Below are 25,475 nucleotides of genomic sequence, written 5' to 3'. Positions count from 1 at the left end.
TTTATGTGATATTTGCACCACGTGTACGTTTGACTTTCACTGCTGACCTGCTGCTTACTGGCTGGTTTAGAAAATCCTGGCACAGCTAAACTTTGTTTTGAAACTCTTGCCCAACCACCAATAAACCTGCTGTAGAGTACTATTTACTAAAACAATATGTAATAACATCTACCCAAACAAACAAAGTGCAGATTGTTGCCTCGAGTTCATTGGGTAGATTCTCGAGGTTCCTTTTCATAGCCAGGAGGACTTTGCCTTTTCCAGCACTATGTGTAAACATTTTACATTTTTATATGAATACATTTTAATAATATGTAAAAATATACTTTTATTTTAAATTATTTTCTTTAACTACTTTATTATGAATGATGAATATTAAAAAAAATGCTAATTTGAGCACGTTTCATATTCCTGTTCATAGACAGAAGTGCTCAAGTTCGACCTCATTAAGGTTTATGAGGGGGAATATCTTTTATTAGCAAAAGAACCAAAATATAATATATAATAAAACCCCTGTAAATAAATTGCATTCCCACTCACACTTGGAACACAGCTTTGTGTGTGAGGTTTCAGGTTTTGTTCCACCCTTCATGAAGCTTAAACCACTCGACGAGACATTTCTGCAGCAGCACATTTGGTGAAAGTGAAAGCATTGTCAGCTCTGGTGACTGAACTGGAGACCAGAATCGGACACACCTGGTGTATTCCCAGTGTCAAGCAGTCTACTTGTAGTGCAGTCAAACAGGTCAATGGACTCCTGAAGCCACCTGTTAGTTTATGCTTGTTGGCATCTTCTTAGCCCCATTTGGAAAATCCGATTTATGAATGTAACGTCTATCAGAGTGTTTGATGAAACTCGTCCTGGCCTTGCTGAGGTCCACACTGTTGTTGGTGTGAAAATGACTGGAGGATAACTGAGTAGGGCCTGTTCTCTTCTTCTCAGTCCAGTCTCCCCAAAGTCCCACTCCATGTTAAAAGGTTAAACGTGATACTCACAGAACAAAGGTGCTTCTATGTAATATTCTTACCTTGCTACCGTGGCCTGTAGCCTGGAGTTCCTCCAGCTCTGAAAGTGTTGGACTAGTGGATGATCAATGTTTACAGCCAGTAAAACAGCTACTGTTAGACCTTAGTGTTTGACTTGAACTTTGGATTCAGTTACCTGTCTGTAGCCCTCGGGGGTCAATAACATCGCCTTCACCATTAGCTTTTCTCCAAAAGCTCTAAGACGGCCTCCTCTCAAAGCCAGGCTGGCTGCCAGGAAAACAAACAGAAATCTCTTTCTCCTTGTTTTCCCTCTTTGTCCAGTGAATAGAAAGGGGTAGGAAGCTCAGGTGAGATGCTAGTTAAGTAGAAAAGTTAATGCATTTCATCAAAAAAAGAAAAACACTTTCATACAAGATGAATGTGTGCAATATGTCGGTCCACATGGTGAAATCCCATTAGCCTCTGCAGTCTTGCATGTTGAGGTTTGTCACCAGCAGAAGGCATGTAATAAACATTTAGGAAGGGAACAAGGCTTCTGTTTACTCTTCTGTTTACTGGAGCGATGCAAAAGCTCCCACTGACACCAAATCTGCAAGGCTGATCCTCATATTTCCTTAGATGACTTACTATATATAAGTCATGTAAATGGACCGGAACTTATACAGCACTTTTCTACTCTTAATGAGCACTCGAAGCAATTTATACTGCAAGCCTCATTCACCCACCCACACATTGATACAAGCACCTTTTCTAACGTTCGCACACACGAATGCATCAGGATCGAACCAGCATCATGCACACTGTACCACACCGCTTTAATGACATGGCTCTTATCATTAATATACATTAACCCTCTGATAAAATATTTTGATATTCAAACATTATGCTTATGTTTATGCTTAGGAAATAGTTATAGTTCATTTGTAGATGGTAAATGGTAAATGGACTGGTTCTTGTATAGCGCTTTTCTACTCTGAGCACTCAAAGCACTTTACACAACTAATTCATTCACCCAATCACACCCATTCACACAGGCACGTTTTCTAATCTGTTAGTGCCTATCTAACCTATATGGAAAAGAAATAGTAAAAACTTACATGATTCCCTCATGAAAGTGGCCACTTTCTCATTACTTTCATATATTGTTTTAGTATCCAAAACATACAAGTTTCATTATATAATTTTTCAATGGATCTTGTATCTGTTTTCACTCTTGTGTGCTTTTCATACAAGTTTCACACAAGACAGATACAAACTTTATAAAATTTATATGTTTTCCATATGGGAACATTCACACACATTAACTCTCCGACGGATGCATCGGCGAGCAACATGGGTTTAGTATCTTGCCCAAGGATATTTGGCATGCAGACTAGGGGAAAGCAAGGAATCGAACCACCACCCTTCTGATCAGTAGATGACCTGCAGGTATTAGAATATGAGGAAATGTTGGCAAAGTTTTTAGTCGAGTGGTTTAAACAAGCCAAAGATCCTCGGCTTGATCCCAAGAAGAGAAAACAGTCCCTTTGGAGTTGCATCAGAAAGGACATGAATCCAGCGTGTGGAGCTACTGCAGCAGTGGAACAATGGAGCAGCTGGATGATTGGATCACCTAGCTAAAGAGCTATAGTTAGCTCATAGTATCACTGAGAGAAAGTAGGAAAACAATTCATTGTGTTCAATTGAACGACTTGTTAAAGCTGGTAGAAACAAAGGCATCATATGACATGAAGAAGATGTGACTGCATCCACAGTCTGAGGTTAGTCAGGTAGCTGCTGCATGGCTGCGATGACTCCCTACGATGACATTGTTAACGTCAGCATTATTAGGATAGCAAGTTTCCAGTTTTAAAAGGTTTTGTTTAAAGATGTTCCAGGAATATTAGTAATAATTATGTAGCTGTACAGAATAACTAGACATTATTGTTGTAGGGCTTGTGTCTTTAATGCACTGCAGCCCACTGACAGACAAGCTTCATCCAATGCTACATGTGCCTCCACCCAGAAGTCGTCATGACAACCCTATTTCATTGTTTGTGTTTCGCCGCGGTGTTGTGGTGTTTGTGTATACACTAAACTTCCTCAATAAAACATGTGGATGTGGAAACACGTGTAACACTGAAGTACATTCAATCATGTTGCCATTAAAGAAAATGCATTTACACACTCTTATCTGCTCATGTGCTGCAGCCAGCAAGGTGAAAGGTCACTGCGCTCTGCCTTCTTCCATTTTCATGTTAAACTAAACTGTTAAATTCATTAATTTCTGTAATTTCATTTCACATGCTTGAGTTTTATTCTTGCCATTGACTTAATAGTTCAGCCTTTGTATGAAGTATTATCCAGGTGGAATGTTAAAAGCAAAAATCCAATAAAGAAATCAATGAATGAATAAGAAAACCAATTTAGAATGATTTGCCAAGACACTATGATCAGAGTCTAACATCCTATCGATCCCTAATATTCCAACAGGTGAGAGATGAACTCCGTTAGAAAAAGCTTTGTGGTATCTGGCACTATTAACAGCATATGAGTCACGTCACTTGAAACTTGTGTCCGTGCATCTCCTAACACTCTTCTCTCAAAGATGTTTGTAACCATTTAGCTCATCTTGGTGTTTGTGGCACATTGTTGTACTATTTAGGTCATCTGCTAAGCAGGTGTTCAATAAATATACTATCAAATAAACTGTGTAACATTAAATCAAAGGTGGAAGACACCACATGGACATGTTAGATGAATCAGTGCAAAGTGTAGATGGCCCTTCTGGAAAGCTCATGTTTATTAAAAAAGGCTTTCTTTTTAAGTGTTTAATGGTGTGTAGTGATTCACAGTTTCCTTCATACACTAAGCTAGGAAGCCTTTCTCCTATCTGTCTCTATCTGTCTGCCTTTCTCTCTGAGATGATGCAGTTTATTAATGTTGCATCTACCACAGCAAGCCCTGTGGCAGGCTGGTACCATGGCTCCACCAGTCCCTCAAACCACCTTACACATGCTTTCATATGCTCCAGCTCACTCACATACACACAGAGGCTTGTGCTCCTGGATGCTGTTTGAAGGGACATCAGTTTCTATGACAGATAATAGCCTTGCAGCTGGGAACCAGTAGTCATAATGAGCCCTGCAATCATTAGAAGTTGGAAGTGAGGTATCCATTGGAGGAGCCATCCTGTGGTTGGAAGGTCACAGGACTTATGTCAATTAAAGCACATTTCTTGATAAAATGTGGGGGTTATTTGAAAACGGCAAGATGTTGAATAATTGGACCTTTTAAAATGAATATAATGGAGTAAAGAAAACAATGTTGATGATGACCGTATGGCTCAGTGATTTCTAATTGGAAGCTGGTGTGAACTACTGCTTTTCTTAGGAATAGCTTCATCACAGTTATATCACCCAACAAATCTACTTTCCTAGACCTGTACACCTGCCTGTACTTCAGATATTTGGTACTAGAAAAAATAGAAAAATCCACACTCACCCTGCAGCCAGTCTTTGAAGCTTGGGTTGTCTACCCTCGGCCTGGGAGCTTGAGGGTCCTGCACAGTATTATTACTGTTCCCTGGACTGTGCTCTTCTGGACAGAGATCTGCAGTGATCTGCTGGAATCACTCGTCCAGTTGGGTAAAGGCAACCACTGTTGCTTCTCCCTCCACATCTTCTACCTCTTCTCTTAGCCCTTGGTATTTCTCAAGCTTCTCATGTTCCTTCTTCCTGTCGTTGCTTTTATATAGCTATATCGCCTTCTTCCCCTGCTTGTCCTTAAATCTCTTTGCCACCATTAAGCAATGAGATCCTGATGTTCTTGCTGTAGGTCCTGGTAGATTAATACGCTAATCTTCCTTTCACTTATGGTGCACAATTGTAATCCATGAACAGGAAGTAACTCATGCACTGTGCTAAAAGTAATATTATTGCCACCTGTGCAATGAGTCGAGTCAGGAAATTTTCTCTCTACTAAATATTTCACAGTGAGCTGTTGGAGGCTTTATACGAAAGTGGAATCAACAACAACAACAACTAAGCCACGAAGTGGTTGGCCACATAAAATCATGGTGCGGTTGCCAAGTGTACTGTTTAGTGGAGGGGGGATTATGGTGTGGTTGTTTTTCAGGAACTGACTTTTCCCCTTAAAACAGTGAAGAAACCTTTTGGGGTTTTTTTGCCTGTCCTGTTTGTATATTTAGCCATCAGAATCGTTGTCTGAAGGCCAAGAATGATGCCAAGCAGATTTACTTTGACTTACTTTGTGACGTGCCCGCGGGCTCTGCCGGCAGCCAGCTGTGCCAGAGAGGACCGGGCCTCAGGCCCAGAGGCCTGAGGGCACCCCACCCCCCGGAAGGGGCCCAGCTGGGCTACAGCGCCAGCCCCAGACACCAAGAACCACCAACACACCAACATCTGAGGGCATCCGCCACTGGCAGGGAGTGTGGTGAGGGGAGATAGGCCTCCACACCTCGGAGAGCCTGAGATGTTCCCAGAGAGGTGGAGTCTAAGACCCAAGCTGACATACTGACACAAACGTGCATTCCCACCCCCATATACACAAACACTCGGCACTCACCCGACGTGGAGACAGACACAAATAGACACTGCACAGACAGTCACACTCCCCAAACATACTCTATATCCCAGGTCTGGGTACCCCCGCCGACAGAGACGCAAACCGCACCCAGACCCAGGAGATGTAACCCTTCTCTCTGGGGTGGAGGAAAGCAGACCGCCTCCTTATGTGCAGTAGCAGGGAGGCCCCGCCTCCCAGACTCCAATCCAACGGCCAGCACCTCCTCCCAGGTTAACAGAAAGGGGGTGAGTGAAGACCCCAAACCTCCCTCCACCCGCTCCCTGCTCAGAGTCCTGACCTCAACACGATAAAACACCTTACAGCATGAATTAGAGAGGAGACTGCGAGCCAGGCCTTCCTGTCCAACATCAGTGTCTGACCTGCAAATGGGACAATGGCCAAAAATTCCCACAGAAACTCCTAAACCTTATCGACCCCTTCTGTAAACAGGGACATCATAAAACCCCATGAATTAGGAATGGGTTGTAATTCAACTTCATATGCATATGAAGCCAGACAGGTCGTCAATCTATCAGGTTAACTTCTTCATTTTGTCTCCTCGTTTATTCTTGTTAAAGTTTTATGTTGTCTAAATGAAAAGTCAGTGACACACAAAACTAAACATGCATTCATTTTGAATGTTTAATGTCAGCTTCCTCTGTAACTTTCAGAGATATAAAAAAATATGCAGCGGGAAAAAATACAACTGAAGTTTGTTACCTCAGGATTACAACTTGATCAGCAGTTAAACTAGCAATGAAAAATTAAACAAACTCAGAGGAACAGCAGGAAAAACCACATTCAAGGTCCCACAAGAAGTCAGTTGAGAGGAAATACTGTAATACATGATTTACCAAAGTTGGAGTGGATCTTGAATGGCGTCTTTTAAAAATTAATAAGTAACTACTGACTGCATTGTTTTGCTTGTATTTCTGCCTGTTTGGTCTTTCCGTGATTCATCTCAAGACACAACAATATTGTCCTTAATGAAAAGTAAAAATAAATAATAGTACTACACATCGATCAATAACCATTCATAGTTAACTTTGTAAATGTAATTTTCCAAATTGTAAACAAACATGGTTTAAAAGTGCACTTGTGCTGCTGCCACAGTGTAACTTGGTTTAACGCAGTAACATGAACTGTCATCTTAGAGGCCTGTGGCGTCACTGCTTTGAAAGCTACCAATCACATTAGGAGCTGTTCTGCTGCTATTTTCATAGGCAGCAAAAGACTTTTTCACGCAGGCCATGTAGGTTTGGATTATTTTTTCCCCTTAATCATAAACACCTTCATTTCGAACCTGCATTTAGTGTTTACTTGTGTTATCTTTGTTTAATATTTAAATTTGCTTGTTGACATGAAACATTTTTGTGTGACAAACATACAAAAACAGGAAATCAGGAAGAGGCAAACACTTTTCATATGTCTATATATGCAGATGTCATTTTTCAAAGTTTCAGTTTCTTATCAGATGAAATCAAACCTCCATAATGTTGCATGCAGTCACATCAGACCTTAGAATTAGATGCTGGTTATACTCTGTGCATTTTGATACTTTTTGTTATCGTGAGTATGAAATAAAGTGAGGAAAGACCCCCTGATGGATTCCCCAGTTTCTGAAAGGTGATGGCTACCTCATGGACACAGTGTCTGGCACACAGAGAATAAGAGGCAGGGAGGCAGAGGGTAAAATGGATGAAACAACAACACAAAGAAAGCTGAGAGAGAGAGAGAGAGAGAGAAATAAATACATCAGATGGTGCATTTTGAAATTGCCTAGTGCCAAGTCTGCTTATTATGTTTCACATCTCATTATGTGGTGGGGTTTTTGGAAATGGCTGTTTGTCAGCTGCTGTGACTGGAATAACAATGATGGTGTGTTTGTGTTTCTGCTTCATTTGCAAAAAGAAAGAAACACAGGAACTTGTTTCTGCATTGGCGGAGACACACAGAGCAGACCCCAGCCTGACAAACAGCACTGTGGAGTATGTTCTCTAGTTTGGTCCTGACACTTTTAGCAGCTCAGATTTCTGGATGTACAGCAGCCTCATGTGTATGTAGTTCTTTCACAGGTAAGTGCGAGAAATTCAGGTTAGAGCCTTTTTCAGATGGCAACATGATGGCTGTATTGGTCTGTTGAAGAAATTTCCTTTTTTATTTTAAACAAAATACAAACCTAGATGTCCTATAATGGCTCTTCCAAGCAGTTACAGAAGGAGGTGAAGCTGCAGTTACTGCATGCTGTGTAAAACTGCTACATTATGTGCTGTTGTAACATAAACTAATGTGAATGTTTAGCATTAATGTTTTAGCAATCTAGAAAACCAGACCAAATGATCAGCAACCATTAACCAAAGCCCACTGATCAATAACCATGAGCACCGTTCACAGAGAGTTGAATGGCTGCAATCACAGCATGTAAGATGGTGACAGATGGACCCTTAGGCCCCTCCTCCATTCAGAGATGGTCTTTTCATGTAAATGGTCTCCTTGTCTCCGCCCTCAAACCAGCGTTCCTCCCTGTCCAGGATGTTACATCCTCATCATTGAAAGAGTGTCCACTGGCTTGTAGGTGTGAACAGACTGCAGAGTCCTGGCCTGACGAGGTGGCTCTTCTGTGTTGTAGCCAGAGGTTGTTTGGTTTCCACGATGTATAAATCCTGCCAATCCTCCTGCACTTAACAGCGTACACTATGTTACTCTGTTTGTGTCGGGGGACCCGATCCTTGGGGTGGACCAGATTTTGGCGCAGCGTGTTTTGAGGTTTTAAAGCCACAGAGACCCGGTGTTTACATCTTTCACCATCTTACAATGCTGTGATTGCAGCCATTCCCCAACTGTCTGTGAATGGTACTCATGACCATTGATCAGTGGTCTTTGATCAGTGGGTTTTGGTCAATGGTCATGAGAATTTGCATAATTATGATCATGAACTGACCTCCCAGCCCATTGTTCCCTCAGTGGGCTGGTTTCAGTCATTGTGCAAATGTCCTGTTTATAAGATTGAAACCTGCAGTCAGCTGAGATTGAAGACGTCACCTGATGATGACGAAACGTTTCTCCCACAAAACGCTACGTCCAGATGAACAGAATCAGCTTTTGGAGATTTCCTTCCCTGGATGATTGCATCAAGAAGACTATAGTGGAGTTTTTGTGTTTTTTTCTTTTTGGTCCACCGCTGCTGGTAAGTCCCAGTTGTGTGTTTGATTTTTATTGTAATTTGGGACAGTTTTAGATGACACTACATTCACTGCTCTGTCATTGTTGTTTTATCTTATTTTATATTAATAAATAAAATTGTGTTAATTTTTGAGCCGACCACTTGGTGACCAAAATGAAGTCTAGATTTTAACAGATAAATATAGAAATATAAATATATAAAGTTACATATATACATAAATATAAAAATACACATTAACATGTTTCTAATCATTCAGTGTGCAGACTAACAGCCAAACAGGCTCCATGTTAAACTATGACAGCATTGTCGTTAATGCTCGTGGTGTTCGATCAGACTTTTGGGCTACGTGTACTTAATGCTAATGTTAATGGGTGAAATGTTTACATGGAGACAAATGAGCACTACAGACTTTAAACTACAGAGTTGGATGGAACATTTGCCTTCTGTTCCTTTTATAATCAGGTCATTTGATTTACTTGATGAGTGACTGCAGCCCCTGGTTAAGTAATTTCTTAGACTACAGTTCTTGACTTGAGTAAATCCTCCACTGGTGTCCACTGGGCACTGGACACACCTCTCACTGGTTTTCTTTGCAGAGTCTTTGAAGTCTTCCTACCTGCCAGCTGTGTTCTGTACTGTGTAACTTTGCATGTTCATGTCCTGCTTTGTGAGCATCAACAACTATTTTTCTCCAGTGTAAACTAATTTATTTTATTTTTGGCGTGATTCTTTCTCAGTGACAGCTAGGGCTGCAATGATTGGTCGACTATAAATCATGGTCGACATGGAATTGGATTGTCATCTTCTAAAACCATGTAAATGTGTTTTTGTAACTGCAGTACATTACAGGAAGCTATGGGGGCAGTATCACCTACATAATCTGCCAAGACTGCACTCAATGCTAACGAAGAAGAACGTAGTGCAAACCTCAAAACAGGAGGATGGAAGAAAAGGGAAGATTTAAAAATGTAAAAGCATTTCACAGAAAGCGTTAAATGCAGACTGTGCAATGTGGAGTTTTCCCTCCATGACTGCGTTACTGCACGAGCATTCAAGCCACCGGCACCCTGTGAACGGGTCAGCTTCAGAGAGTTAAGTTCGTGCTGCACGTTGATACCTCGTTTTGTTCATGTTTGCACAGTGATGTTCATGTTAGCTAATGAGCATGAAATGCAGCGGTAAACCATTCAGCAGGAGTAGCTACATGATAATAAATAGTAATAATAAACCTCTTCCACCTAACATTAATCTGTAGGCCGGATCAAATCAATAATTGATTATATTTATAATCAGTGAAACAGTTTAATTGACATTGAACACTACACAACCTGAGAAACTATGAGATACAACCAAATGTGTCATTGGTGACTTTTCTGCGTTATTCTGTTTTGCTAGTATCAGGCACAGCTGTAAAGGAGAGTTTGTCCTGAAAAGAACAAACAGATTCAGAACATCATCTCAAAGATAAGAGTAAGCCTTATTGCATCAACTGAATCATCTGTAAACTAGAAAATAAAATCTTTTGGATTTAACTTGAAGCTTTATTGAACCTGTGAACAGAAGCTGCTTCTAGTTTCCTATTTGCACATTTCTGTTCAAACACCAGTAGAACTTTATTTTGTAACATTGTGATTTATTGAGTAAAGTTAAAAATATATTTGATGATTTTTTAATTCATGTTTCCCAGCTCGAGTCTAAAGTGTCATTATTTGAATTCGCTGTGGGTCGAGATGACAGGTGTTCACAGGTGGGCAGGTGAGCGGGTGAGCGGGTGAGATCCTGGAGCCTAGAACAGGAGGTCTGCCCACAGGAAGTGGAGATAGGAGCTACTGAAATAATCACTGACGACTCAACCAATCGAAGAAAAAACGGGCAGATTAGTCGACCATCAAATAATCAGTAGCTGCAGTCCCAGTAAAAGCTCAAACTCTCACTGAAGTTTTCACACTGTGTGTAAACGATAACCTTCAGCTCTGACCTGATTTTACAGGTTTGAGCATCACAAAGTTAAAGCACAGCCGTGTTTATGTTACAGCTCAGCTGGTTTGGTTTTGTACGTGTTGCATGTTCAGAAACGCTCTGCTGAAAAAGCTCATGGAGAAGGTTTGATTACGTTTCATGGGGCTGATCGTTGAGTCCTCGTCTGTATTTTGACTCCTTTGAAACTTGGTTTTTATACTGCAATGAAAACGTGTGTAGTATGTAGACAAACTGCTGATTGCAGTGGATTGAATACTTTGATACCACATCATGAATATTCAGCCCTCTATGCTTTGAAACGTATAGCACTGTTAATATTATTGTCTACATGTTGTACAGCACTGACCACAGTATCCACAGTATTATGGATGAGTGAAGACACAGCAACATCACAGATGTTTTACTGCTCCACTCAGCACTTTTCCTCTTTCATTCAGTTTTAAACAAGCAGCCACATGGAGGTGAATGCCCGCTCCCACCTGCACTGCCTCAGCGACACACCAGTGACAGCTATTTCAGATTGGCTCGGTACACCCCCATCCGATAATAACAAGGGGCTGGAAACGTGAGCGATGTGTCCTGGCACATTTCTGAGAGAAAGCGGTTATCTTAGTGAGCTGAACTAAAGAGTTCCAGTTTGCTAGAGGCAAGTTCCAGTCGCTCCCATTAATCATGACTAAAGTGCTCGACTGCAACAATAGGAAGAAAGAATGGAGAGTGTCTGTGTGAAAAACACGATGGTGTATGACGGAGCTGGGACACAATTTTCTCAATGAAAAGTGAAGCATTATTACCCTATAATGCTCGCTAGGATTTATTTTTCTCAGACACCTAAATGGTTCCCTGGGTGGAGAGCGAACCCAGCAGAAAACCAATAATTCCAGCTGGGCTGTGGAGCTCAACTGGATTTACTGTAGCTCCTTCATCAGTTTAATAAACTCCCTCGCTCATCCTTCCAACCCAGATCCCCTGTGGTCTTTGTACCTGCAAAACCACCAACATTAGTCATTAAGGTAACTAAAGGAACACTTTATATCATTGTTGTCACTAATTACATCTATTGGGGGCAGGGATAGCTCAGTAGTTAGCGTGATCGCCCCATGATCAGAAGGTCGGTGGTTTGAATCCCCTGAGCAGCTACCCTGAGGTACCCCTGAGCAACAAACCATCCGTACACACTGCTCCCTGGGTGCCTGATTAGCAGCTGCTTCACTGAGTGAATGGGTTAAATGTAGAGAGAGTAATTTCCCCGTTAGGATCAATAAAGTATGCGTTAGTGTTATTAAGTGCATTTGTTTGTAGTTATATTAAAACTCTGGGTAATTAAGCAAGCCAGCTGAAATTAAAGTTCTGCAGTGGCAGGTTTACAACATATAAACACACTTAGACACAAGTGGTGTGTGTGTGATAAGTCCACAGGTAAACTGACTTAGTCCACAAGAAGTGGCAGGACGAACAAATAAGGTAGTTTGTGAAAAGTCAGATAATGAGACAGACGGATTTTATACCAGAGGCCTCCTGTTTCCACAATAGCTGTGATGAATTAATCGACCACAGCATGTAACGTTTGCAGCTTCTTATATGATGAAAAACAGCTGTGCAGTTTTCTTTCAAGCTGTTTTTTAATTGGTCCTCATAAAGAAGGGGGTACATAACAGAACAGAACAGAACAGAACAGAACTGTCACGGCGAGTGAGAAGAGCCGTGTGGAAAAGGAAAAAGACGATCCAAATGCAGGCAGTCGTGAAGGTGTGAAGGTGATTTATTGAACACGAAATATAGAGAGGCAAACGGGAAAACGGAAAACTAAACTATACTGGGACAACTAAACTACAGAGCATGAACAAGAACACGAACATAAAGGAAGGAAGACGATGGTACATGATGGTGACGGCAGGGAACACACGGATGAAACATGGTGGGAACGCAGACGGACCAGCAACTACAATGACAGAGGACACGACTTAAATACACACAGAGAAACACGGGAATTACACACAGGTGGTGGACACAGCTGGGAATAATCAACAAGACGAGACAGAGGGAAAACTGAACACACTCACATGAGACACAAACCTTCACAATAAAACAGGAAACGAGAACACTACACGAAGATGCAGACCTGACACTGAGAGACAGACAGACAGAGAATGACACATGGAACCTGAACTAAACTAAACGTGAGATACAACCGAGAACAAATCCTTAACATGAATAAACAAAAACATAGACTTCTAATAATAATCATCATTATAATAATAATACTCATAGCGCCCAAAACCACGACAATTATTCAAAAATAAACTAACAATCAAAACTCAAAATACTGGGTCGAAACTGACCCAGAACCGTGACAAGAACAAAACAGAACAAAACATAACAAAACATAACAGGCATGTATTCAGATTCAGAAAGTGTGACATCACCACACAGCTGTGGGGACCAGTTGCCATGGTGATTAAAGCCACTGAAAGGAGTGTAAGGTGTGTTACATTAATCCTCCAACCATGCAACAAGGAGTGCAGCGCCCCAAAGTCCAGGAGTGCTTGCTGATGGACCCATGCAGGTTGTTCAGCTGTAGCAGAGGCAGCAGCTCTCTTTCATTATAAGGCCAACAGCTCAGCATCAGAGACATAGATTTAGCTTTACGAGCTTTTATTTTGTAAATCTTGCACTATGCAATGTTATCTGTGGGTCATTGAAACATTTAATGACATTTTCGAGCAGTACACTCAGGCTCCCTCTGAGGATATGCAGAAGACCATCATTGTTTAAAGAGTATAAGAATCATCTCTATGTCCCTTACATTAAGCTGTCTACTCCAATTGTGTTTAATGTTTATACAAAAATAACTTGAGCCACTAAGTAAACACAGAATAGCTCAATATATCCAGACACTGCCTTCTTTAATCTCAGGTAAGTCATGTTCTTTACTCTCACCATGTCTCTGCTGAAGGTGTATTTGAACAGTTGGGATTTTATTTTGAAATCCATAAAACCATAAGAGATGTGTCGTGATGGTCAGATGGCCCCGCCCCTCCTTGATCCTGGTTCTGTAGACGCTTTCTTCCTGTTAAAACAGAGTTTTCCCCTCCCATGGTCGCCAAGTGCTCACAGGTGCTCATCTCGAGTTTTCTCTGTATTATTGAGGTGATGTTTGTCGATCGGTGCTGTGTAAGTCCTAATGAGAAACCATCAAAGGTGGTGGAGAACCATAATGCTGAGGTCCTGTGGACCTTCATCTAAACAGAAAACAGCTGCTGGTCAGCCATCCAGATACAGTAGTGGTTGAAAAGGAGCAGGAGACCACAGTTGCACACAGCAACATCATCAATACAGTAAATCAGAGAAACAAGTGCAAGGTAAAGTCCATGGTGGTCCCAGTTCAATGGGAACATTGGGGGCATTAAGCTGAAACCCTGAAACTGGAAGAGTGGCTCCTCAGATTCCAGACATAGCATCAAAAGAGTGCAGTCCTTCTGCACGGAGCCCTCAAACTCCCGTGCCTTTGGTACAGCTTTAGGAAAACGTATACCCCACACAGGGTGAGAGGGACATTTTTGTTCTCATAGTAAACACAGCATCAGTTGTGTGAGTTGAGTACAGTAATGAGGGGAAACCTACACAAAGAAGTCAAGCACCTACAGACACGCAGATGTAGTCCTGACATGTTGGGCAGGATCGATCCTGCTGAGACAGCTTTTGTAGTGGAAGCAGAGTCTGAGGACTGAGAGGATGAATGAGATTAACCCTAAACTCCTCACAGCTCTGATATTGTGGAGCTGTCGTGGCGAACGCAGCTCTGCGCCTGCTTCGAGGTGAGGTTTGAGGTGATGAACCAAACTCCATTCAGTGCGCCAACTTCAGCAAAACAGGAAAGAAGCTTTGAAAAGTATGTTTATTTACCCACTCAGGACAAGGCTCCACTCCTTTACTACTGTTGAGTATCCACATGAGTGCACTGTGGCATGGAGGCAGTGGGCTTGTTATTAAAGCCCAGGTGACAGGTGAGTCTCATCCTTATGAACTGTCCATCCATTCCTGCAAAACGCTTCCCTGCTCGTCGGCTTTCCATTCCAACTCTCCTCCAATAACAAACCAGCTGTTCTTACCATGGCAGCTATTAATATTCCGTCTCACCCACTCATTTTTTTCCAAGTCTAAAAAGTAAAGAAGGAATTAATACCTTCGAGTCAGCTCTGAACATTCATGCTAAATAAAAATGGAAATGTCTGCTAATACTCATGCGGGAGATGCCCCTGAATCTGACCTTCACTGATCTACATTTTTATCTCCCTCTTTCCCCGAGTACACGATTTCTGAGAGTGAATAAATGCAGCATATATCAAGGTAAAATGTTTTTCCTTAGTTCTTCAAAAGCTGACCTTTTACAGTACTCAATTTCTCAGTGAGCAGCAACAGCAGGAAGTTTTTAGAAGTCAACAGCAGTTGCTCTCATCACAAGTCGCCATTAATATGTAAAAGTTACAAAATTCGCTTCAAAGCATTCATTTTTAGCCCAGGAAGACACTTGTGCATTCATGTCTGCACTTGCCACAAGGAAACGCATCTATAATCATCCTCTTGCAGAAAGAAAAGCACTTCAGTCATTCGATACAACTGCTGCAGCATCTTTCAGCCTGCATGGCCAGTACAGAAGTAAAGGAGAAAAGAGGGCCTCTACTTCCTGTTCCAGATGAAACAGCCATTGCTGCCCAGTTAATATTCTACCAGTGTTCAATTCCAGGCAGTGAAGACAAAGTTTTACTTGCTTCACACTTGAGAAACTGTATTAAACTAAACTACAGACAGACCAGTGTGTCTGTGAACATATAACACATGGAAACAGCAGTGTGGTCTCGCAATCCATGCATTACTCACTACTCAGCAGTGTATCAGCGGTCGTTACAATGAATTCAGAGTTAAATGAATTTTACTAAGCCTGAAAAAAGTGTGAAGAATTGGAGTGAATGGTGTCATGGAAAAATTCAAAGAGAGCCACAGACCAGCCTGACAGAGGTGAAAGATTTCACTAGAGAGAGAGACGTGTCTAAAGAACAGCGGCTGAGAAACTGTCGATCGACTTTGGCGAGAGTGGAACTGCAGTCACTAGAGCCCTGCACGTGAACCGACTGTGTTTGCAGACCACGAACAATTTCACTGATTCACAGAGGAGACACTTTCAAGGCTAAACTCCAGGAAACACAGCGGAGGCAGTGCTGGACGAGTGTGGTGCGTCTGGGATCTCACGAAGGTGGAAAATAAAGGATATGTAAGGATTTGGAAAGAAAACCTCAAGCAGTCAAACTGTGTTCTCTTTGTTCTTTTGGATGACGTTGCACTGGAAGACAACCTCCTGAAACCTAAGGGAGCATTACTGACTTGGAAATACTTTTAAAAAATACTTGGGGGGGGGGGGGGGGGGTTTATCTTATCTATACATCTGTTTCTGTGACAGCAGTGACATTACAAATGCTACATAACAACCTAATGCAGCCTAATGTGACTAATGTGATCATATGGATCTGTAATTTGTAACAACCTAGTTTGAAACGTACAAATCAAACTGTCAGCTGAGCTCGTAAACCCACGTAGTGCAGCGATGTACACATGCATCTGCAAACACGCAGACAGTTTGCATGGCTGCTCTCTTTGTACTCTGATTGCATTATGCAAACTTTTCATAGACATGTCTTAGAGGTTTATTACGATGACCTTATTGTCTGTTGTCTGACTCATATCCCCGCAGCATCACCTCTCTCGTTAAACCCTGACACCTCACTGATCTCAGCCCATCGTGCAGTTTTATGCAGGGCCAAGAAGCCACCACTGTTCAATTTTCTGTATTGATGTGCTGATCAATACTTTTCCTTTCCTGACTCCATTCTGGTCATCCTCACCCCAGGCCTTCCCTCCTACGCCCTCTGCTAATCCAAATCACAGACTTGGGCTCCAGAGTGTCTGCTGACGGCTGCTTTTGAGGCAGGTCTGAGGGGACATGGCTAGCCGGGAGTTATAATTAGCATTTAGCTGTTAGCAACAATCCTCATTTCCAACCTTGAAGGAAATGGGTAAAAGTGGCAGCAGATCTCATTGTTCCTCCTGTTTGTCTGACACTTTGATGCATCGCCGTATTGCAGCTGCAGTAAATCGACGGCCCGGTGTCATGACTGGAAAATGAAATGGAGGTCAAGGGTTGAGGCTGAACCTGAGAACATTAAGCAGCTGATCAATAGAGTGCTCAGGTTTGCCAAGCTGCATTAAATAGCACATCTAATAAAGGCTGTACTGTTCAATACTGGGCACATATCATTTGCTCACGCTCTGGTGTTACATGCCACTCGACTCATTAACACGAGGGCGACCCTGCCTCTGTTCTGTTCACTTCTGACCACGTTCATATATTTCAAGCAGGATGTTCAATAAAAAAAAGGTCTGCTACATTATCGACCAGGTCAACTGATTAACAAGATGCAAAATAAAATATAAATATAAATACGATATGCCACAAACAGTCCAATTTATAAAGGCAGGATGTATTGTGTGGAGTTTTTTAGCATTTTCTTTTTCCACAGTTACGAACAAACAGTGGAAACAAACAGTGGAAACAAACAGTGGAAACAAACAGTGGAACACCAGCAGCAACGTGGCTTTGTTTCCCTTCATACACTGATTTAGCTCTGACAGCCACAGCTAACCATCCAACTACAATGACTCCAAACTGGTCCCAGTTCACCAGGCCACACTGGCAATCAGGACCAGCAGTCACATGAAGCTGGCCATCAGCTCGCTGAGCAGATGCAGATTCACATGAAAGACATCATTGTTGACACCATCGAACAATTCAGAAGTATTGATAAGTGTACGATCGAAACAGCGGCTGATATTTGCAAAGGCTGTGTGTGTGTGTGTGTGTGTGTGTGTGTGTGTGTGTGTGAGAGAGAGAGAGGAAACCTGTGTGAATGTGTGTGTGTGTGTGTGTGTGTGTGTGTGTGTGTGTGAGAGAGAGAGAGAGAGAGGAAACCTGTGTGAATGTGTGTGTGTGTGTGTGTGTGTGTGTGTGTGTGTGTGTGTGTGTGTGAGAGAGAGAGAGAGGAAACCTGTGTGAATGTGTGTGTGTGTGTGTGTGTGTGTGAGAGAGAGAGAGAGGAAACCTGTGTGAATGTGTGTGTGTGTGTGTGTGTGTGTGTGTGTGTGTGAGAGAGAGAGAGAGAGAGAGAGGAAACCTGTGTGAATGTGTGTGTGAATGTGTGTGTGTGAATGTGTGTGTGTGTGTGTGTGTGAGAGAGAGAGAGAGAGAGAGAGAGAGGAAACCTGTGTGAATGTGTGTGTGTGTGTGTGTGTGTGTGTGTGTGTGTGTGTGTGTGTGTGAGAGAGAGAGAGAGGAAACCTGTGTGAATGTGTGTGTGTGTGTGTGTGTGTGTGAATGTGTGTGTGTGTGTGTGTGTGAATGTGTGTGTGTGTGTGAATGTGTGTGTGTGTGTGAGAGAGAGAGAGAGGAAACCTGTGTGAATGTGTGTGTGTGTGTGTGTGTGTGTGAATGTGTGTGTGTGTGTGTGTGTGAATGTGTGTGTGTGTGTGTGTGTGTGTGTGTGTGAGAGAGAGAGAGAGAGAGGAAACCTGTGTGAATGTGTGTGTGTGTGTGAATGTGTGTGTGTGTGTGTGTGTGTGTGTGTGTGAGAGAGAGAGAGAGAGAGGAAACCTGTGTGAATGTGTGTGTGTGTGTGAATGTGTGTGTGTGTGTGTGTGTGAGAGAGAGAGAGAGAGGAAACCTGTGTGAATGTGTGTGTGTGTTCTTGTTTTCATGACATCTTAGGACAATTTTATGATAACACACTCACAAAATGAGGACGCTCAGAAAAATGAGGACATTTTTGAGGTCCTCATTTTTCTGAGCCTTCTAAAGTGTTCTAGAGGCTCCCAACATGCTCCCAAACCAAAAATCTCGAAAGTCCTGAAACATCACAATTTTATGAAAAAGTGTGTTTAAGTGTGTTTAGCGTTTTTCCTCATTTTCAGTTTTCGCACCTACTGGCCAGTTTTGGAACTTAACACACTTTAAACACACTTTCAGTGACGTCACTCTGCGAGTCCTCATATTGTAGGTGTGTCAGACACAATAACACATTTGACCCAGGTTATACTCTTCTGGGGCTTAGCGGACACATGCGTGGACAGCACCTTTTAGCTCTTATGTCCACAGTCGTATTCAATGTTGAAATGGAGGTGAACTTTATTTGAATCATTCGTGGAATAATAACAGATAAGATTTGAGGCTTCTAAAAATTGTTCGTTCAAACCTTGCCAATTAAACAATCATTCTAACACATATCAAAAACTTTTCCCATTTTTATACATTTTAGGGTGAGCTATAAGCAAGGGTAACAACAGTTAAATCAGGCAAATCTTGACAAAAATGAAGGTTTTTAGATTCAGTTATCAGTGCCTGCACATCTTGGTTTTTTTTGTTGTTGACAAAATGTCTCGAAATATAAAGTTTCAACATTTGTCTAATTATATTACTATTAACTAATGAGTCTTACTTCTCAAGATCAATGCACAAATTTTCTGACCTTCACTATGCAGAATGATGTGTGTGCAGATTTTGACCCTTGAAGAGTTTATATTAATCTGCATTAATATAATTGCATCTGCAATCTGCAGTTGAACTTGGAGATTCCTGCCGCTGTCATCTGATTCAGTATGATCATCAGGCTCAGTCTCGACTCTGTGTATCTACAAGAATTGATGAAAAAAGTCAACACTTCATTATATTTTAAATTCAACTTACCTTATACTTTTTACAATATAGTATAAAATGCATATTGCTTCTTTAAAAACTAATAACACACTATTAAAAACTGCAGAATGCACAATTCCAGCTTCATTTAGTAATTAAATTAGTAAATAAAAGTGAGTAATTAAGTCACTTAATTAACTAAGCAACTGTAAATGTCACAGTATGCAGCAGTACAATTCAATTTCAATTCAATTTTATTTATATAGCGCCAAATCACAAAAAAAAGTCGCCTCAAGGCCCTTCATAGGTACAGAGAAAAACCCAACAATCATATGACCACCTATGAGCAAGCACTTTGGCAACAGTGGGAAGGAAAAACTCCCTTTTAACAGGAAGAAACCTCTGGCAGAACCAGGCTCAGGGAGGGGCAGCCATCTGTTGCAACCAGTTGGGGTGAGAGAAGGAAAAGAGGATGAAAGACATGCTGTGGAAGAGAGACAGAGGTTAATAACAGATATGATTCAATGCAGAGAGGTCTATTAACACATACTGAGTTATAAAGGTGACTGGAAAGGAAAAACTCAATGCATCATGGGAATTCCCAGCAGCCTACGTCTATTGCAGCATAACTAAGGGAGGATTCAGGGTCACCTGGTCCAGCCCTAACTATATGCTTTAGCAAAAAGGAAAGTTTTAAGCCTAATCTTGAAAGTAGAGATAGTGTCTGTCTCCTGAATCCAGGCTGCCGGGGGATTCCCATGATGCACTGAGTTTTTTCCTTTCCAGTCACCTTTCTCACTCACTATGTGTCAATAGACCTCTCTGCACTGAATCATACTTATTAGTTATTAATCCACAGCATGTCTTATTAATCCACAGCATGGCTTACAAAAGTATTCGGCCCCCTTGAACTTTCCCACATTTTGTCACATTACAGCCACAAACATGAATCAATTTTATTGGAATTCCACGTGAAAGACCAATACAAAGTGGTGTACACGTGAGAAGTGGAACGAAAATCATACATGATTCCAAACATTTTTTACAAATAAATAACTGAAAACTGGGGTGTGCGTAATTATTCAGCCCCCCGAGTCAATACTTTGTAGAACCACCTTTTGCTGCAATTAGATTCCATTAAAATTGATTCATGTTTGTGGCAGTAATGTGACAAAATGTGGAAAAGGGGGACGAATACATTTGCAAGCCACTGTAAGTACACAGAGAGATAATGAGGGGATGAGGAACAGCTGGGACAAATCAGACCTAACAAGACAAGGGGAAACAAAACTAGACACACTGGATATAGGAAAAGGACTTTCACAATAAAACAGACATAACAAGGGTAATCTAATAAACAAATGAACTTAGCTAACCTAAAGAACTTATAAATAAACATCGACATCCAAACAAACTAAAACTTAAAACGCTGGGTCAACAGACCCAGGAAAGTGACAGTAAAATCATTTATTATACACATTATACTTATTTTCTTAAATTGCTTATCTATTATCTGTATTTTCACCTGGGGGTCTAGGGGTGCTGCTCTTCTTTTCATAACAAATTAGGACATGTTTATGATAACACACTGACAATATCAAGACAAATTTGGCCTTACTCCATCAGTGAACAGCATGCCCATGCTAACTTAAACTAGACCAGCAAGCTAACCACATGTGTACCAAGTGTTACTTAACAATAGGTACCAAACAAATTAACGGAACGAAATTAACTGTAACAGCAGTTTGCAAAACATTGTGACAGTTCTCAAGTGTTCCTACCTCAAATACAGCACGTGTTGCTGTGTTTTTGTTGTTAAATGGACGAGGAGAGTCCGTGGCTGGTGAGAGGATGCAGCATTTCGTCAGTGGAGCATAGAACGACGTCTGTGATTGGTCAACAAGTGAGTAAAGCTGCATCTGATTGTTCGAAAGCCTCAACCAAAGAGCTGCTGGTCACGGCAAGATATCAACTCGCTTGAGCTCTGCGTGAACGGCACATCCGGGACCTTCAGCACTCAGGAGAGATTTAACTTGACGTATGTATTTACCTTTGATATCCATGATTCGACGCACACTTCGCAAGGTAAAGTTGTATGTTTAACAAGCTAATTAACGTTAGTTAAACGGAATTAAAACAATGCACAATCGATTTGAACAAACTGAAAGTGATGAATGATGATAAATGTTAAAAAATTACTTAAGATTTATCTTCAACAATAGATATTAGAAGTTAAATTTAACTGTTCTTAAATTCCCACTGGAGTTAAAGGGACCTGCGGCCTAGCATGTGCTCTGCATCTTCAACTGCAGAGACAGTCAGCCTAAGCTCTTTTTAAGTGTAGCTAACTGCAACACACATTTTTTTCAACACAAGATATGTTTGGGGGGATTTAAATGATAATATTAATGTTTTCGTATTTAGCACAAATCAATAGTATTATAGTTATTCGCTCACGGTCTGGGTTTCTGGCCCAGCGTTTCTGACTTTATTCTAAAGTTTTTGAGTTTCTTATGTTTGGTGGTGGGTTAGCTGACTTTGGCATAACGTTATTAACATCGTTTTAAGGAATTTATGTTAGGGCTGTATATTACCACGTTTGTATTTTCATGCCATGTTTCCTGTTTTATTTTGAAAGAGTCTGTTGTGTTCAGTTCATTAATCTCACTTCCCTGTTGTGTCAATAGAATCATTTGTGCGAGCTACTACCCTGCTGTCCCTCCATCCTGTCTCAACCTCCAACAGGAAAATAGAAGTCCTCATATGGTAGGACCAGTGATTGTAGTGTGTGTTACATTGTTCTCATATTGTTTTAAGCTGTGAAGGAAAATGAGTGTGTTTAAGTAGAAGTCCTCATATGGTAGGACCAGTGATTGTAGTGTGTGTGTTACACTGTCCTCATATTGTTGGGTAGCAGAACTGTACGGTGTTAAGTTTCTATAGAATCTGGTATAAGGAAGTCAGATCCTTCTGTAATAATATTCACTGATACAAATATGATCTGTAGTTAATTATCTAGTCGGGATTTACAGTACAGAATGTTTCTGACGTTATATTGTTGTCTTTTGTTGCAGACACCAAGTGCTGAGGTCCTGTCTCAACCTCCTTCAGACCAATTGGTGAGTGACATACCCACTTCATTCTTCCAACAGGTTACACATTATTTTTTTGTATTTGGTATCAAGTATATGTGTCAGTTGGGCCTAGTGCATAAATGAAATGCACTTTGATTGTATTAAAACAATCAGTTTGAGTCAAAGTTAACCAAAATCAACATTAGCATTAGGAGAAAGTAATTGTCTATACCATTTGTTAGTCCAAACTTTCCCTTAAAGCATCAGCTTGATCTTTATTCTGACTACATTTGATATTTTTGTCCCTTTACACATGTTTTTGTCCATTTAACCTCCCGCTGATCAGTTTACATGATTTAATTTCTGGGGAAATAGATGGCTTTACATCAGTGTTGGGTTTAGAGCTTTTATTGACAACAGCAGGAGAAGTAAGAAGTCAGGAACATGAACTCTACATGTGTTCAGTCGTCATGTCCTCATATTGTTTTAAGCTGTGAAGGACATGAGTGTGTTTAAGTAGAAGTCCTCATATGGTAGGACCAGTGATTGTATAGTGTGTGTTACATTGTCCTCATATTGTTGGGTAGCAGAACTGTACAGTGTTAAGTTTCTATAGAATCTGGTATAAGGAAGTCAGATCCTTCTGTAATAATGTTCACTCATACAAATATGATCTGTAGTTAATTATCTAGTCGGGATTTACAGTACAGAATGTTTCTGACATTATATTGTTGTCTTTTGTTGCAGACACCAAGTGCTGAGGTCCTGTCTCAACTTTGTACAGACCAATTGGTGAGTGACATACCGACTTCATTCTTCCAACAGGTTACACATTATTTTTTTGTATTTGGTATCAAGTATATGTGTCAGTTGGGCCTAGTGCATAAATGAAATGCACTTTGATTGTATTAAAACAATCAGTTTGAGTCAAAGTTAACCAAAATCAACATTAGCATTAGGAGAAAGTAATTGTCTATACCATATGTTAGTCCAAACTTTCCCTTAAAGCATCAGCTTGATCTTTATTCTGACTACATTTGATATTTTTGTCCTTTTACACATGTTTTTTTCCATTTAACCTCCCACTGATCAGTTTACATGATTTAATTTCTGGGGAAATAGATGGCTTTACATCAGTGTTGGGTTTAGAGCTTTTATTGACAACAGCAGGAGAAGTAAGAAGTCAGGAACATGAACTCTACATGTGTTCAGTCGTCATGTCCTCATATTGTTTTAAGCTGTGAAGGACATGAGTGTGTTTCAGTTGCCTTCCTCGTGTGGTGGGACCAGTGATTGTAATGTGTGTTACATTGTCCTCATATTGTTTTAAGCTTTGAAGGACATGAGTGTGTTTAAGTAGAAGTCCTCATATGGTAGGACCAGTGATTGTAGTGTGTGTGTTACACTGTCCTCATATTGTTGGGTAGCAGAACTGTACAGTGTTAAGTTTCTATAGAATCTGGTATAAGGAAGTCAGATCCTTCTGTAATAATGTTCACTGATACAAATATGATCTGTAGTTAATTATCTAGTCGGGATTTACAGTACAGAATGTTTCTGACATTATATTGTTGTCTTTTGTTGCAGACACCAAGTGCTGAGGTCCTGTCTCAACCTTGTACAGACCAATTGGTGAGTGACATACCCACTTCATTCTTCCAACAGGTTACACATTATTTTTTTGTATTTGGTATCAAGTATATGTGTCAGTTGGGCCTAGTGCATAAATGAAATGCACTTTGATTGTATTAAAACAATCGGTTTGAGTCAAAGTTAACCAAAATCAACATTAGCATTAGGAGAAAGTAATTGTCTATACCATTTGTTAGTCCAAACTTTCCCTTAAAGCATCAGCTTGATCTTTATTCTGACTACATTTGATATTTTTGTCCTTTTACACATGTTTTTGTCCATTTAACCTCCCACTGATCAGTTTACATGATTTAATTTCTGGGGAAATAGATGGCTTTACATCAGTGTTGGGTTTAGAGCTTTTATTGACAACAGCAGGAGAAGTAAGAAGTCAGGAACATGAACTCTACATGTGTTCAGTCGTCATGTCCTCATATTGTTTTAAGCTTTGAAGGACATGAGTGTGTTTAAGTAGAAGTCCTCATATGGTAGGACCAGTGATTGTAGTGTGTGTGTTACATTGTCCTCATATTGTTGGGTAGCAGAACTGTACAGTGTTAAGTTTCTATAGAATCTGGTATAAGGAAGTCAGATCCTTCTGTAATAATGTTCACTCATACAAATATGATCTGTAGTTAATTATCTAGTCGGGATTTACAGTACAGAATGTTTCTGACATTATATTGTTGTCTTTTGTTGCAGACACCAAGTGCTGAGGTCCTGTCTCAACCTCCTTCAGACCAATTGGTGAGTGACATACCCACTTCATTCTTCCAACAGGTTACACATTATTTTTTTGTATTTGGTATCAAGTATATGTGTCAGTTGGGCCTAGTGCATAAATGAAATGCACTTTGATTGTATTAAAACAATCAGTTTGAGTCAAAGTTAACCAAAATCAACATTAGTATTAGGAGAAAGTAATTGTCTATACCATTTGTTAGTCCAAACTTTCCCTTAAAGCATCAGCTTGATCTTTATTCTGACTACATTTGATATTTTTGTCCTTTTACACATGTTTTTGTCCATTTAACCTCCCACTGATCAGTTTACATGATTTAATTTCTGGGGAAATAGATGGCTTTACATCAGTGTTTGGTCTAGAGCTTTTATTGACAACAGCAGGAGAAGTAAGAAGTCAGGAACATGAACTCTACATGTGTTCAGTCGTCATGTCCTCATATTGTTTTAAGCTGTGAAGGACATGAGTGTGTTTCAGTTGCCTTCCTCATGTGGTGGGACCAGTGATTGTAATGTGTGTTACATTGTCCTCATATTGTTTTAAGCTGTGAAGGACATGAGTGTGTTTAAG

Source organism: Neolamprologus brichardi, chromosome 2 (assembly GCF_056152115.1).
Source record: "Neolamprologus brichardi isolate AB-2024 chromosome 2, ASM5615211v1, whole genome shotgun sequence".
Lineage (NCBI taxonomy): Eukaryota > Metazoa > Chordata > Actinopteri > Cichliformes > Cichlidae > Neolamprologus > Neolamprologus brichardi.
This window is presented reverse-complemented; position numbering follows the sequence as displayed.